Genomic DNA, 13,040 nt, shown 5'->3' with positions numbered 1-13,040 from the left:
TTCACCCCTCAGAATGTGCTGGTGACAAAGACAGCCCCGCACTGCAAGGCGAGGAGAAGCACCTTCTGGGGGACAGGAGATGGGGAGACCAAGAAGAGAGGCCCCAGAGAGTTGCTAGAAAATAAGATGGGGGTCTCCCCAAACTGGGGTCTCCTTGAGGGCAGGCACTCAGTGTATGGACAGGGTTGGAATCCCTATATGTTTATGAGCTTGTAGTCTAGAGAAAACACAGAGATGCACGGGGTGGGGGTGGTGGGGGGGATAGGGTGGGACACAGAGTCTAGGCAGGAAGGGAGAAGGACACTTACTAAGCTCAGGTACTGTGTGACACATTTGTAAAGGATCACCTCTCAGACATTAGCTCTTTGGATTTTTTTTCAGGCTTCTTTTTTTTTGTTTTCTTTGTTTAACAATTTTTTTTTCAAACACCTAAGTATTTCATGTACAATGTGGACAAGCGTCCCCTTCCCCCGCCCCCCAACATTCTACTCCCAACATGAAACCACCACTCACAGTTCCCTGGTATGTTCCCATTCTTGTTTCCATGAGCACAGAAACAGATTTCAATGTGCAGACACGTACAGAATTGTTTAACTTTCCCTGTATAAAAATGGGATTGTATTAAACATAGCACACAGAAACCTTTCTCCAGTTAAGAAAATGCTGGAAATGTCTCCCTGGGTTGGGGTTTCTCGATTCACTTCTTTTTAAATGGCCACAAAGTAGTCCATGGAACAAAGGCACCATCACCTTTGTAAGTATGGCCACTGTTGGACGCTGAGGTCATTTGCAGCTTCTTCCTGCTGCAAGCAATGCTGAAAGGCACACCCTTGAACGAACACCTCTTTGTGCGTGTGTATTTCCCTGGGGCTGGGGAATTGCTGGATGGAAGTAGGCGTGGGCAAGTATCATTTCCATTGACAGCAGTTAAGACTCACAAGTTCTCTTTGACCCTGGCCAGCACTGAATCTCATTTGTTTTCACATTGTTGCCATCTGTAAGCATTCTAACTTATTATCTTTCGGGCTTGGGTAGCTAGAGCATTAGTCCTAGGTTTTCGGACCATCACTGTGAACTACCTGTTTACATCTTTTGCACACTTAAAAACATGCCCATTTTTTCAGTTGATGTCATCGTAAGTAGTGATGACAATGAAAAGGTAGTTTTCTGTGGGTTGAGAACAGTTCTAGGTGCCCCACAAGCTCACAGCTTGGAATCAAAACCTTAAGAGGGAGGTGGTAGCATCAGCCCATGTTGACAGTCAAAGACAGAAAGGTTTAAAGACTCCTTATGATGTCTAAGGTCACACGTTTCAGATGGAGGACAAGCCAGTGTCTGAAGGATGAGCTGAACCAACCAAGTCATCCTCAAGTGAGACGTTTGCAAAGCTTCCTCCCTCCCTCCAGCTAAGTCATAGAGAAAGAACCCCTCCCCACTGAAATTCTCCCTCTTTCTGTTATTTCTCCTTTACTTTATCGGGGGAGGCTTTCAGAGCGTGTTGTGCTCGTAATACCAGGTTAGGAAACTGAAGTTCAATCTGACAGAGGCGATCACAAAACAGACCTGGACCCTGCATGTTCGATGGGACGCGGCCCATGCTCGAGGAGGAGTCTGGAGGGAGAGAAGCAGGGTTTGGCTGGGGGCAGGATTTACGTGTGGGGCTAGAAGTCAGGGAACAAGGAGGTTGAGGCAGGGGCCCAGCTGTAAAGGACTGACAAGCATTGTCAAGCTTGGGGGCAACATGGGAATGGGTTAAGGCTGGGATGCAGGAGTGCTGTGAGTATCAGCCTTGCTCAAAATCATCATCGAATCAAAGGGTGTTCTCACCGTCCCTGGACACGCCCACCGACGGGCATGTGAACCAGTAATATGCTCTCCTTTCGGTGCGAGAAACACACCTGCGTATATGGAAGTACAGATCGCACACGCAAATAACCATACTTGACAAAGATCAGATTTTGGCCTTTAGTGGCATTTTTAAAATGTGGTTCTTTTTTAGCTCCCCAAACACCAATGTCACAAGTGGGTTTCTGGGTTAGAGACCCACCACTGAGCTGTCACACAGGCTTGGCTACCCTCATCTCAATGACATTACTTCTATCTCCCATGAACGCAGCACAAGGGGAGGATGAAGGATCATTTGCATGCCATTTGCCACTTTGCTTCTGAGAAAAAAGAAATTAACAAAATCGGAAAAATGTGTGAAACTGACATGCTGAAACTAATATGCAGAACCAAGTTTTAGAGGCACAGTTCAGCATTCGTGTTGTTTTTTTTCAGCTTTGACCTCAGATAACTTCAGTGTTTCCCCACATATTTTCATATGGAATTCTAGCCCAGTCACTCCTTTGATACATACACACATTCCTGATGCATATATTCATATGTGTATATCCTATGCCTTACGTGTACATCTATTGGAGATGCATAGGAGTTCTCTGATCAGTCAAGCTTGGAAAACTGCACATATATCTACCTCTACACATGCACACACACATTTCCCCACACATGCTTTTTTGGAGATTTCCATTGCACATCTTTCCTATTAAAGACCCGGGTGTCCTGCAGGATACAGCCCTTAAGGTACGTGGCTGTAGCACTTTTATTTCCTCCCTGTAACACCCTTCCTCCTTCCCATCCCTCTGCACCTGTGTTCTCCACACCTTGGAAAGTGCTGGACTTCTTTATTTCACAAGATTAGAGCCTATAAACAGCCCATCTTGGAGGTTCATCCTACTCCTATAAAAATTAAATGCTTTCTAAGAGACTCATGATGACGGTTTCCTGTCTATCTGGTCGTCTTTGACTCCTGTATTTTAGGGCAACACCAAATGCCCACAGGCCAAGGCAATGTGTGGCGTGACATGAGTCTCCTAGAAACCCCTAGGAGACCAAGGCAGGCGAAGTTATGTCGCTCTGCAGTTGTGCGGTGAGCCTGGGCCAATCACCTGCTCTGGGCTTAGAGGTTGGCAGCTGGAGGGCCCCCAGAGACTCACCTAAACCAGCTCACTTGTTGTGTGAATGGGGAATCCCAGCGAGAAGGGACCAAATCTGAGAATACCTTGACCCCAGGCTCTTTTCCTTCAATCTAAGAGACAGCTTTCCCTGGCTGTAAATGTTTTCTACCCTAAAAGAAAACCAGATTCGCATTAATAGGCCCTTCCAGCTCCTGGACTCAGTTCTCACTACCTGGCACCCCTCCTTCCCAGCCGTTACTCACTACGATTCCTAAAGTCACGTCATACAGCTCTACAGATAAAACTAGGTTTCCATCTGTCTGCTGCAGCATCAAGTGAAAACGCGTCGGTGAACTTTCATCACATGGAAAGGGCATACTTGCTCTAGCCTAAAATATAGGTCATACAATATACTAGAAACTCATTTAGGGGCAGTCTCCGGGGGAGACCGTTCCTCCTCCAACATGATACCATCCTCAGTTTATCCTTTTGCTTCTTTTCACCCACGCAACTCTAGGTAACAGCGTGGGGTATTAATAACAGCAGGGACTCAATGACTTCATGACCTTTTATGACTTTTCCTCCATAACCTTGAGGAGGCCAGCTAGTCGGAGCATATGTGGATTTAGTCATTTATTTTTAAATCAACTATTCGCTACGGAATAATCTCATATGGACTGAAAAGTTGCAGGGACAGTTCCCATAAACCCTTCACCCCATTTTCTTTTTTATTTTTTTTTAAAGATTTTTATTTATTTGATAGACAGAGAGAGATCACAAGTAGGCAGAAAGGCAGGCAGAGAGAAAGGGGGAAGCAGGCTCCCCGCTGAGCAGAGAGACCGATGTGGGGCTCGATCCCAGGACCCTGAGGTCATGACCTGAGCTGAAGGCAGAGGCTTAAACCACTGAGCCACCCAGGCACCCCGCACCCCATTTTCTTTAATGTTAACACCTTACATAACTCAGGTCCATCATTCAAAGCTCAGAAACTGATGGTGGCATGTCACTATTAACTTAAACTCCAAGCTTCATCCAGATGTCATCAGTTTTTCCACTAATGTCCATTTTCTGCTCCAGGATCCAATCCGGGATCCCACCCCGCATTTAGCCATCAGAGCTTCTTAGTCTCTGGGTTGATTTCGTTTTCAAGAAAGAACATCCCCGGGGCGCCTGGGTGACTCAGTGGGTTTTAACACCTCTGCCTTCGGCTCAGGTCATGATCCCGGGGTCCTGGGATTGATCCCTGTATCGGGCTCTCTGCTCAGCGGAGAGCTTGCTTCCTCCTCTCTCTCTGCCTGCTTGTGATCTCTCTGTCAAATAAATAAATAAAAATCTTAAAAAAAAAAAAAAAAGAAAGAACATCCCCTCCTGCATGCAAGGTGGTGTGCTTGGTGCCAACCTGCCCTATGAGGAGACCCAAGGCGTCTGATGGGCAGTCGAGTATGGCTTTGGGTGTCCACTCTACCCATCCCCTGGAATGCGGTCCTGGGCTTGTCACTCCACATACGGAGTTTCCAGAGGCCACATCTGCAAGATGGAAGTGATTGCTTCTACCTTGTTAGGATGAGACAGTCTATGCAGACAGGCATTTTGAAGGCCTAAATCCCAATTCACTTAGAGCCCTATCCAGCTCGCTGTTAGCTATAACAGCAATCAGGAATTAGATACGGTATCCTGTATCTAAAGCAGGATAGCTCAGAGTCTGGGCTGCCTGGCTGAGCTGACCATTTTAGTCTCACATAGGATCTACCTATAGACACCCATGTACACCCAGGTACACCATGTACACCATGTAAACATGGGTGTTTCTCCATGGTGTACATGGGTGTCTATAGGTAGATCCTATGTGAGGCTAAAGTCATTCTTAATTCATTTGTTCTACATTTCCTGCATGGCTTTGCTCAAGTGTCACCTTATCGAGGATAACTTTCCTGACCATCCTACAGACAGGAGCCCCCTGAGTCCCTCCCTCTGGCTTTCTCTAGCTTCTTCCCCTACTTGATTTTCTCCCACAGCACTCAGCCCATTTGGCGTATTGTACATTTCTGTGCTCCTTTGTTCACTGTATGCCTCCCTCTGCTGCTTTATAAGCTCCAGGACAGCACCACTGCTCTCTGTTTTGGACACTGCTGCACCTCTGAGCCTAGAACAGTGCCTGATGCTTGGTACGTGTTCAACAGATCTTTGATACATGAAGAACTAACTGGATGCTCACTTTCGCTCTGCCATCTCTCGCATCCATCCCGATAACCTGAAAACCAACCCTTCCCATCCAAACATACTGTTTAATTCAAATAAGAGAAAAGCTACTTGGGAAGCAGATGGCTTTGAGGCTTCTGGGCCTTCTTTAAGAAAAAAAAAAAAAGGAGTAATGCCTTTCTTTTAATTTAATTGCATGCCATTAATGTCCCTACCTGCCTCCTCTCCCATGAGCAGCTCTGTCAGTTAGAAACCACAGTCTCCTCCTCATCCAGAGTCTGTCTGCTAGCCTCTCAGCACAATCAATTCCAGCAGAGCCCAGGCTGGAAGAAGTAGGTGAAACCCCCTCACCCAGCTGAGCTGCTTCATTATTGTGGTCACTCAGCTCTTGTACATCAAAGGCCTGTAGGCCTCTCAGAGCAGGAAGAAAGCCAGGGGATCCTGCAGACTGGCCTTGGGGAGGACACTGAGGTTCAGAGAGGGGAGGGAACTGGCAAATGACACACAGCGACCTAGCAGCAGGTCCCGCACAGAACCCAGGACTCCCGGCTCTGCACCCTGGTCATGACTCCTCTAGGGCCAGACCTACTCTCCCATGCCCACTCCCCCCAAGGGGCATTTGTTTGTTTCCTTGAGTTCCAATCTGGCTGTCTCCTTACCCATGCCCATTCCTGGGGACCTGACGAGTGTGGGCAGCACTGGTGGGGGGACTCTCCAAAAGTACCCACACATGGGACAGTAGAGCCCAGAGCCAAAGAGAAAGGAAATGGGGGTCACATTTGGTGAGAGCCAGATACCTTCTTACCAGCTCACCTAACACTCATAGTGCCCTGCAACAAAGGTGTCATAACCACATTACACACCGAGGAAAAGGAAACAGAGAAGTTTTAAAATGCAGCAAATCACACAGCCAGTATGTGGCCGAGCCAGCAGCAGCGTGGAGTTCCTTCTGGTTCTGAAGCCCTTGTGCTCTGCCCGACCATGCTCGTGGAGACCCCAGCACTGAGCACTCTAGAGACAGGTCCTAAAAACAACAGAACGTTCCTCTGGAAAAGGAGCCAGAATCATCCCATTCTAGAGATGAGGAAACTGATATCTGGAAAGAAAATGCCACTTGTCTGGGGCCACGTGGCTAGCGAGTGGCTGGATTGGCCAGCAACCGAGCTTCTCGAGGAGGCAGCCTCTCTCCAAGTGCTTAGCCCTGAGCCGAGCCCGCGGAAGGATGCAACCCATGGCTGGTGAAACAACGAATGAATGACAGAGGAGGTGAGAAGCACAGCTCCTGTATCTCCCATAAGCCATGGCTTTCCCCCCAGCTGCCCTCGGGGAGGGGCGAGCAGGCTGATGTGGGGGAGCCCGAGCCTGTACATCAACACGGACCTCCAAACCTCAGACCCCCTCTCCCGGCCAGTGGATGTGTCGGAGGCCTGGAAAGTGACACAGGCCCTGGTTCCCACTTGGCCTTCAGCTCTCCACCAGAGCTGGAGCTACGTGATGAAGAGGAGTGGGAAGATGGCAGGGCTCACTCTTTAGCCCAGTGACTGACGTTAATGACCTGGAGTGCACCTTCTTTTCAAATGTCTGCTGTCTGGAGCCAAGTGGTCCATTTTTATTGAACCCTTTAGGACCCAATTCACAAATACTGTCATTGCTTTTATTATCATGCATGTTTTATACCAACAACCAAAACAACCGTTGGCTGTTCACCTACTACATGCCAGGCACAGACATCTCATAAGATGCCTGACACACATGGTTTCCTACACCCCGTGCGGCCGCCTCGTAGGTCAGTGTTCGTGTTTTTTTATTACAGACAAAAAAGCTGGGGCTTAGGAGAGGTAAAGGGACTTGGCCCAGGAACATGCCATAAAGGAGGAGACACAGACTTGGGCCTGCGGGTCTCCACAGCTCGTGCTCCCACCGTGAAGCTGGTGTGGGCCTGGGACACAGGGGTGAGAGCCATAGCTAAGGACGCATGGAGACTAGAGGCACAGCCTGCCAGCCTTCCGGGGCATTCAGCTGGCTGGGCTTCTCATCCCCAGGTTGACCTTCTAGCACTAGGGTGCTTCTCCACATGTGCACCCATGCACCCATGCCATCCTGACAGGCTTTGAATCTTTTATGGTGGGACTTGGAACTCTTCAGTTAAAAACCCTCAGGTGAGGGCACCTGGGTGGCTCAGTAGGTTAAGCTTCTGCCTTCAGCTCAGGTCATGATCTCAGGGTCCTTGGATGGAGCCCTACATCGGACTCTCTGCTCAGCAGGGAGCCTGCTTCCCCCACTCTCTCTGCCTGCCTCTCTGCCTACTTGTGATCTCTCTCTCTCTCTCTCTCTCTCTGTCAAATAAATACATAAAATTAAAAAAAAAAACAACCCTCAGGTGACAGCAAAGGATGCCCTTGGTTCTCAGCCATCAGGAGGGATTTTCTCACATCCATACCTTCATCCGGAGGGTTCTAAAATGTTTCTTATGAAATCCAAAGAATTTCACAATTTACAAAGAATACCTCGGAAGCTGAGGCCTAACGACCCTAGGATTCTCAAGAGAGCAAAACTAATTCTGCCTGCCACAAATGGTGTGTTTTTATTCACCATGATGACAATTCCCAAACAGGGTGGTGTTTATGAAAAGGACTTCGGAGCCCAGAGTCCTGAGTTGGGGTCCTAGGTCTACCTTTTACTATCCATGCAACCTTAAGCAAACTCATTCCACAAAATAGTTCCTCAAAGCTTGCTATGCATGCATCAGCCCCAGGACTAGGAAGAGGGAAGATGGAGAAGTGGCCCACAAAAGCCACAGTCTCTCTTAACTCAGCATTCCTCATCTACAAGGTGGGAGCCAACAGGTACCAAGCGCCTATGACAGCGTCTCAGGCCCTGGACGTGCTGGCTCTCTCTTCACCACCCCCCCTCCAAAAAGCACCTCAGGAGGCAGGTTCCTCCTGTATCATGCTTTGCAGCTGAGGACACAGGGATCCAAGGACTGTATCAGCAGCTTGCAGGAACCTGCAGAGGCCGCATGGAAAGGACTGAGCTCTCTCCCACTTCAACATTCCCCCCTTCGTGGGCCCTCCCCCCTTGGCAGATGAGCCCACAGAGTGAGCGGGATAATAGGAGAGAGTGCTCTGCAGCCGATCAGGAACTGCACAGATGTATGACATCATGGTTATTAATAATGGAAGTGGCGCAACTAATTCACGATCCCTCCAGATGGACCACCTGAAATGTTGTGAACCTCCTGCAGATAGCATCAGATTTTATCACGGTGGCACTGGAAGGGGGCTTATGAGTCCAGGCTTTGGCTCATTCATAGGGGTGGGGGTAGACAAGAGGGGAGGGCAGCCCTCTGAGACCACAGGGGCTGCCCCACCCCCAAAGCCCAGGTCACACCAAGTTGGGCTTTATCGACTGAACCACAGAGATCAGGCACCAGCCACTGGCCCCTCCAAGGGGACGCAGCAGGGAGTGGCCAGTGTGGCCTCTCCACGGGCCCTGAGCCCAGCTCCTTGATGTCACAGGGCCTTTGTACCTGCTGTTCTGCTCAGAATACTCCTTCCCCAAAAGTCAGTGTGGCTGTCACTGTTTCAGCATTCAGATTTTGGGATAAATGCCAATGCCTCACGAGAAGACTCCCTGGGCTCCATCTTAAGCTTCGCCTATTCCTTTCTAACAGTCATCCTTCTGTTGTATCACTATTTAGCCTTATTTTAGTCCATTACTAGTCATTCTCTCTCTCCCCACTGGAACGCAGACTCCACGAACAGAGAATTAAATGATTTTCAGTGCTGTCATCCCTAGAAAGATGCCTAGGACGCAGCAGGTACTTAGCAAACATGTTCAGCGAGTCCCCCGGATGTTGGCTTGGGTCGCAGCCCCCCTAGCAGCCCGCTGTCCCTTGCCTATTCACTCACTCACTCACTCATTCAATAAATGTTTACTGAACCCTTCCTCGGTGCCAGGCGTACTGCTAGGAGCTGGGGATTCCAATCAAACAAATGACACAGAGTCCTTACCCTAACAGAGCTGTGATGGTTGATTAAAACAAACAACACAGAAGCCAGAGCTGTCAGTCACATCATGTGTGACCACATGATAGCTGACCCCCCAAAAAGGTGGAGGGATCAGTATGGCAGAAGATACGATAAATGGCACAACTCCGGGAAAATGCAAACATCAGATAGACCTTGCAAGGGCTTCCTAAGGGCTCAGTCCTCAACTGGGCGAGATGGTTCCAGGCACCCCCACCAGCTCTGGGGAGGTGGGGACAAGGGGACATGCCCATTGCTATGGGTGCCTCCTGGCTGAAGCCTGGAGCACAACAGGATGGATACACATGAGTGACCCTGTGTCTAGCAGTGTGTGTGTGTGTGTGTGTGTGTGTGCATGTGTGTAGAAGCAGTGACTGAGAGGTAGGAGGGTATGTGTAGGTGTGGGATCTAAGTGTGAATGAGTACACAGGATGGAGTGTGCAAGTATGTGTGTGCTCAGGGAGAGAGGGATTTGTGCTTAGAAATTGATGTGTGAGTGTGTAGGAGTCAGTGTGTGTGCATGTGTGTGTGTGTGTGAGGACACTTCTTCCCCTACTCTTCATCAGAGGTCCTAACCCTTATCATGCTAAAGTCCCCAAAACAAATGACACATAGTAGCTACCCAATCATCATTTGATTCATTCACCAACAAATCATTTCAATCTTCGGGCTTGTTAAATATATTCTGCAGAGTGTCCACACAAAGCAACAAAACTGGTTCGAGAAGAGAATGACGAACCTCTGGATATAATTGAATGGGGTGAGAGCACTGGGTGAGGAGTCCGGGTTCTGGTCCCTGTTTTACCACTATCTTGGGCTGCTGTTTAGTTGTGTGACCTCAGAGCAGCCAGTGAACAACTCTGAGCTTCTGCCTACTCTTCATTCAAGAAGGTAACAAGAACTTCTCTCCCAGAGTTTGGTTGCAAATCCACACCACCACACCATCACTGCTGGTAGCCTCAGAAGCACTGTTTCCTAGGAGAGCAAGCACGTGGAACTTGAAAAGGTCTATAGGGTCCCCTGGGAAAATGCTGGGCTTGACAACGTTAAACAGGTTCTTTTATTGCAGTACTTCTCAGAACCTTTAATTTGCCAATATGGATTGAAACTGGCCAGCAGGATGATAAAGAGCTGGCAGGATTTGCCAGACTTACTAGAACAGGGAAACCTTTACTCATGGCACGGCTTTTGGAACTAATGTTTCCCAGAACACGCTTTGGGGCCTCTGCTAGCAGGCACACAGGACACTTATTAGTGTCCCCTTTCTTGCAGCTGACTGAACAGAAACAGCACTCCATCTCCCTAAATCACAGAGCAGAGCCATGGCAAATACCAGCCCAGAACCATCCAAACCACAGTAAGCGGCACGTGCACAGGGCTTTCTACTTACACAACGTTTTCACTTGAATGATCTCAATTCTTCCTGACAACATTCATCTGCGGACCCTCAGCCCCATTTTGCAGATGATAAAATGCGGCTGAACGAAACTGAAGACTCTACCCAGAGCCACTGAGTGACAGACTTCTAACTTGACTTTATCAGTTTGCATTGGGTCCTTGACCAAACCATCAATGAATACATGATCTATTCTATAGATAAGCAATTGCAGTCACAGAGCAGAGGCCCCTGCAAGATGCAGTGGCTGACACCACCTGCACCTGCTCAGCAGCGGCCCCCACTCCTGGCCCCCTGCATTGGTTGAGGAGAGGGCAGAGGAGGGTGCTCCAAAAATGCCCATGGAGTAGAAGCTGCTCTGGAAACACCCAGGTGGCTAGACGGGGAGTAGCTCCCTGCCAGGCACCACACCCTCCGGATTATGCCAGGGACAGCCTCACCCCCCCCCCCGCCCACCTCCGAGGCTGTACCCTCTGCGCCAGGTGCCATTCTGCAAGGAGGGCGGGAAGAGCCAGAGCTATGTTTCACTCACTCCCAGTAAGCCGGAGGAGCACCAGGCTGGTCGGCGGTGACAGTCTGAAACTGCCACCGCCTCCAGGGGGAAGGGCGGCCAGGGCTGCCCAAGCGCTTCAGCGGTCCCCACCGGTGTGCTGGCTCCCACCCGGTAGGGAGCACCGGGCCAGAGAGGCGTGCCGGGGTGAGGGTCTGCCCGGGGCCCCGGGGGCTGCGCCTGCCAGCGGCGAGCGGGGCTGTGCCAGGCGCGAGTGTGCGAGAGAGAAGTGTGAACGCGGGAACGCCTGTGTCACCCCAGGGCGGTGACAGAAGTAGCGTCTGGGAAACACAGGCAGCGAGCGCGTGCACCAGGCAACCCCAGGCTACGGAGGAGTCCCAGAGGTCCCCGGGAGTTGGCACCGGCGCGCTCCTGCACACGCGCCCGCGCCCAGCCCGCTCCCACCCGCGCGGCGCCCGCCAGTCCGTCCGCTGCCCGCCGGCGCAGGGCTGCTCGCCGCTCGGCGGCGGTGAGGGGCCCCGGGGCTGCCAGGCCGCGGTGGGGCGCGGCGCGCGGAGCGCTCGCTGCTTACCTGCCGGGCGGCTGCGGCTCCGCTGCTCCGGGCTGGGCTGCGCCGGGCTGCACTGGGCTGCGCTGCGCTGCGCGCCCGGCCTCCGCGCGGCTCGGCAGCGCCCGCTTACTCGGCTCCGCCCGGCTCGGCTCCGCCCGGCGGTGCCCCGGGCGCTCGCAGGCGGCCCACGCGGCGCGGGGTGGGCGCGGGGCGGGCTGGCGGGCGGGCGCCGGCGGCGGGCGCGGCTCTGGGCCGCCCCGCGGCCGCTTGGAAGCTCCTTATTTGGGCAGTGATGTCAGGGGAAGTCGCAGGGGCCGGACCACCCACTTCTTTCCATTCACTCCCCAGAGTTTCCTGTCGCCCTGCCCGGGAGACCCCGGCACCCGCCCCGGGCGCCTCTCTGGCCCGCTCGGCCTCTGCGCGCCCTGCCCCGCTGCCCGCCGCTCCGGAATCCCTCCCCTCCCCGCCCCGAGGCCCGGGTCCCGCTGGGCCGGGGCGCGGCGGGCGGGCGGCGGCCGCGGAGGGTCTGTGCCTGGGGAATCCCCTGCTCGCGGCGGCCGCGGGAGGGTCTGCGTGGCGGCCGCCTCGGTGACAGGCCGTGTCACTCCGGGCGCCGCCCCTCCCTCCGCGCCCGCCCTGGCTCCCGCGCTGTCATTTCCTCCCGGGCCCTCCGGGGAGGGCAGTCAGGGAAGCCCCGGTCGCCGCCGCCCGGGCCCTGCCGCTTGGCGCCCCGCCTCGGCCGCACGGGGCCCCGCGGGTGTCCATCGTCGTCCCCAAGGTGCACGCTCCCCGCCTCGCTCCCCGCCTCGCTCCCCGGGTGCCAGCCCCGCTTCGGGAAGCCCGCGCCTCCTAAAGCGGGAAGGCACCGTGCAGAGCGCTGGGCGGGGAGGGCCTGGCGGGGGGCCTCCCTGGGCTCCAGCCTGGGGTGGGGGTGGGGGGACACCCCGGGGCTTCCCAATGGCCTGACTTTACCAGAAGCTGCCGGACTCGGGACCTGAATCACACTGATCCAGGCTTTGGCCAGTCCGCAGCAAGCTTGGGCCAGTGGCCACTCAGCACCACCCCCCCGCCCCCCGCCCCCGGCCTGCTTCCCAAGGGAGCAGAATGGCAGGGGGCCTGGAGACCTCACCGGCATAGGATTTTACCGATTCTCGAACCCTGAGGCTCGGACAAGTCAGGTGATTTGCCAGGTTTCGACTCTGAGCCGCCAGCGCGGGCCTGGGGTTTGGCTGACTGTAGCCTAGCTTCTCCTGGCCCGGAACAGCCTTAAGAGGTTAGAGGAACCAGGGCCAAAGTCAGGACTACGGCGGGGCCACCTCAGTGCCCAGGGTGCCAACTGAGGGAGACATCCTTGTGGCTCAAGGGCCCACGAGGTGACTGACCATTATTCTGACCAGGG

At 52.9% G+C, this 13,040-nt stretch overlaps 1 protein-coding gene across 9 annotated transcripts in view; it reads right to left on the bottom strand.

Moving 5' to 3' along the window:
• Positions 1–13,040, bottom strand: part of HIVEP3 (HIVEP zinc finger 3) — a 454,163-nt gene that overhangs the window by 108,627 nt on the left and 332,496 nt on the right. For 2 of the 9 annotated variants that reach the window (XM_032361510.1, XM_032361516.1), the window contains exon 1: positions 11,663–12,241. The exons of the other annotated variants lie outside the window; for them this stretch is intronic. The gene's annotated coding sequence lies outside the window, so the exon portion shown is untranslated. Of the gene's footprint in view, positions 1–11,662; positions 12,242–13,040 lie in introns of those variants that run through there. 9 annotated transcript variants of the gene reach the window in all.

This window comes from Mustela erminea, chromosome 10, assembly GCF_009829155.1.
Source record: "Mustela erminea isolate mMusErm1 chromosome 10, mMusErm1.Pri, whole genome shotgun sequence".
NCBI lineage: Eukaryota > Metazoa > Chordata > Mammalia > Carnivora > Mustelidae > Mustela > Mustela erminea.
The sequence above is the reverse complement of the archived record's forward strand: the minus strand, read 5'-3'. Positions and strand labels throughout refer to the sequence as shown.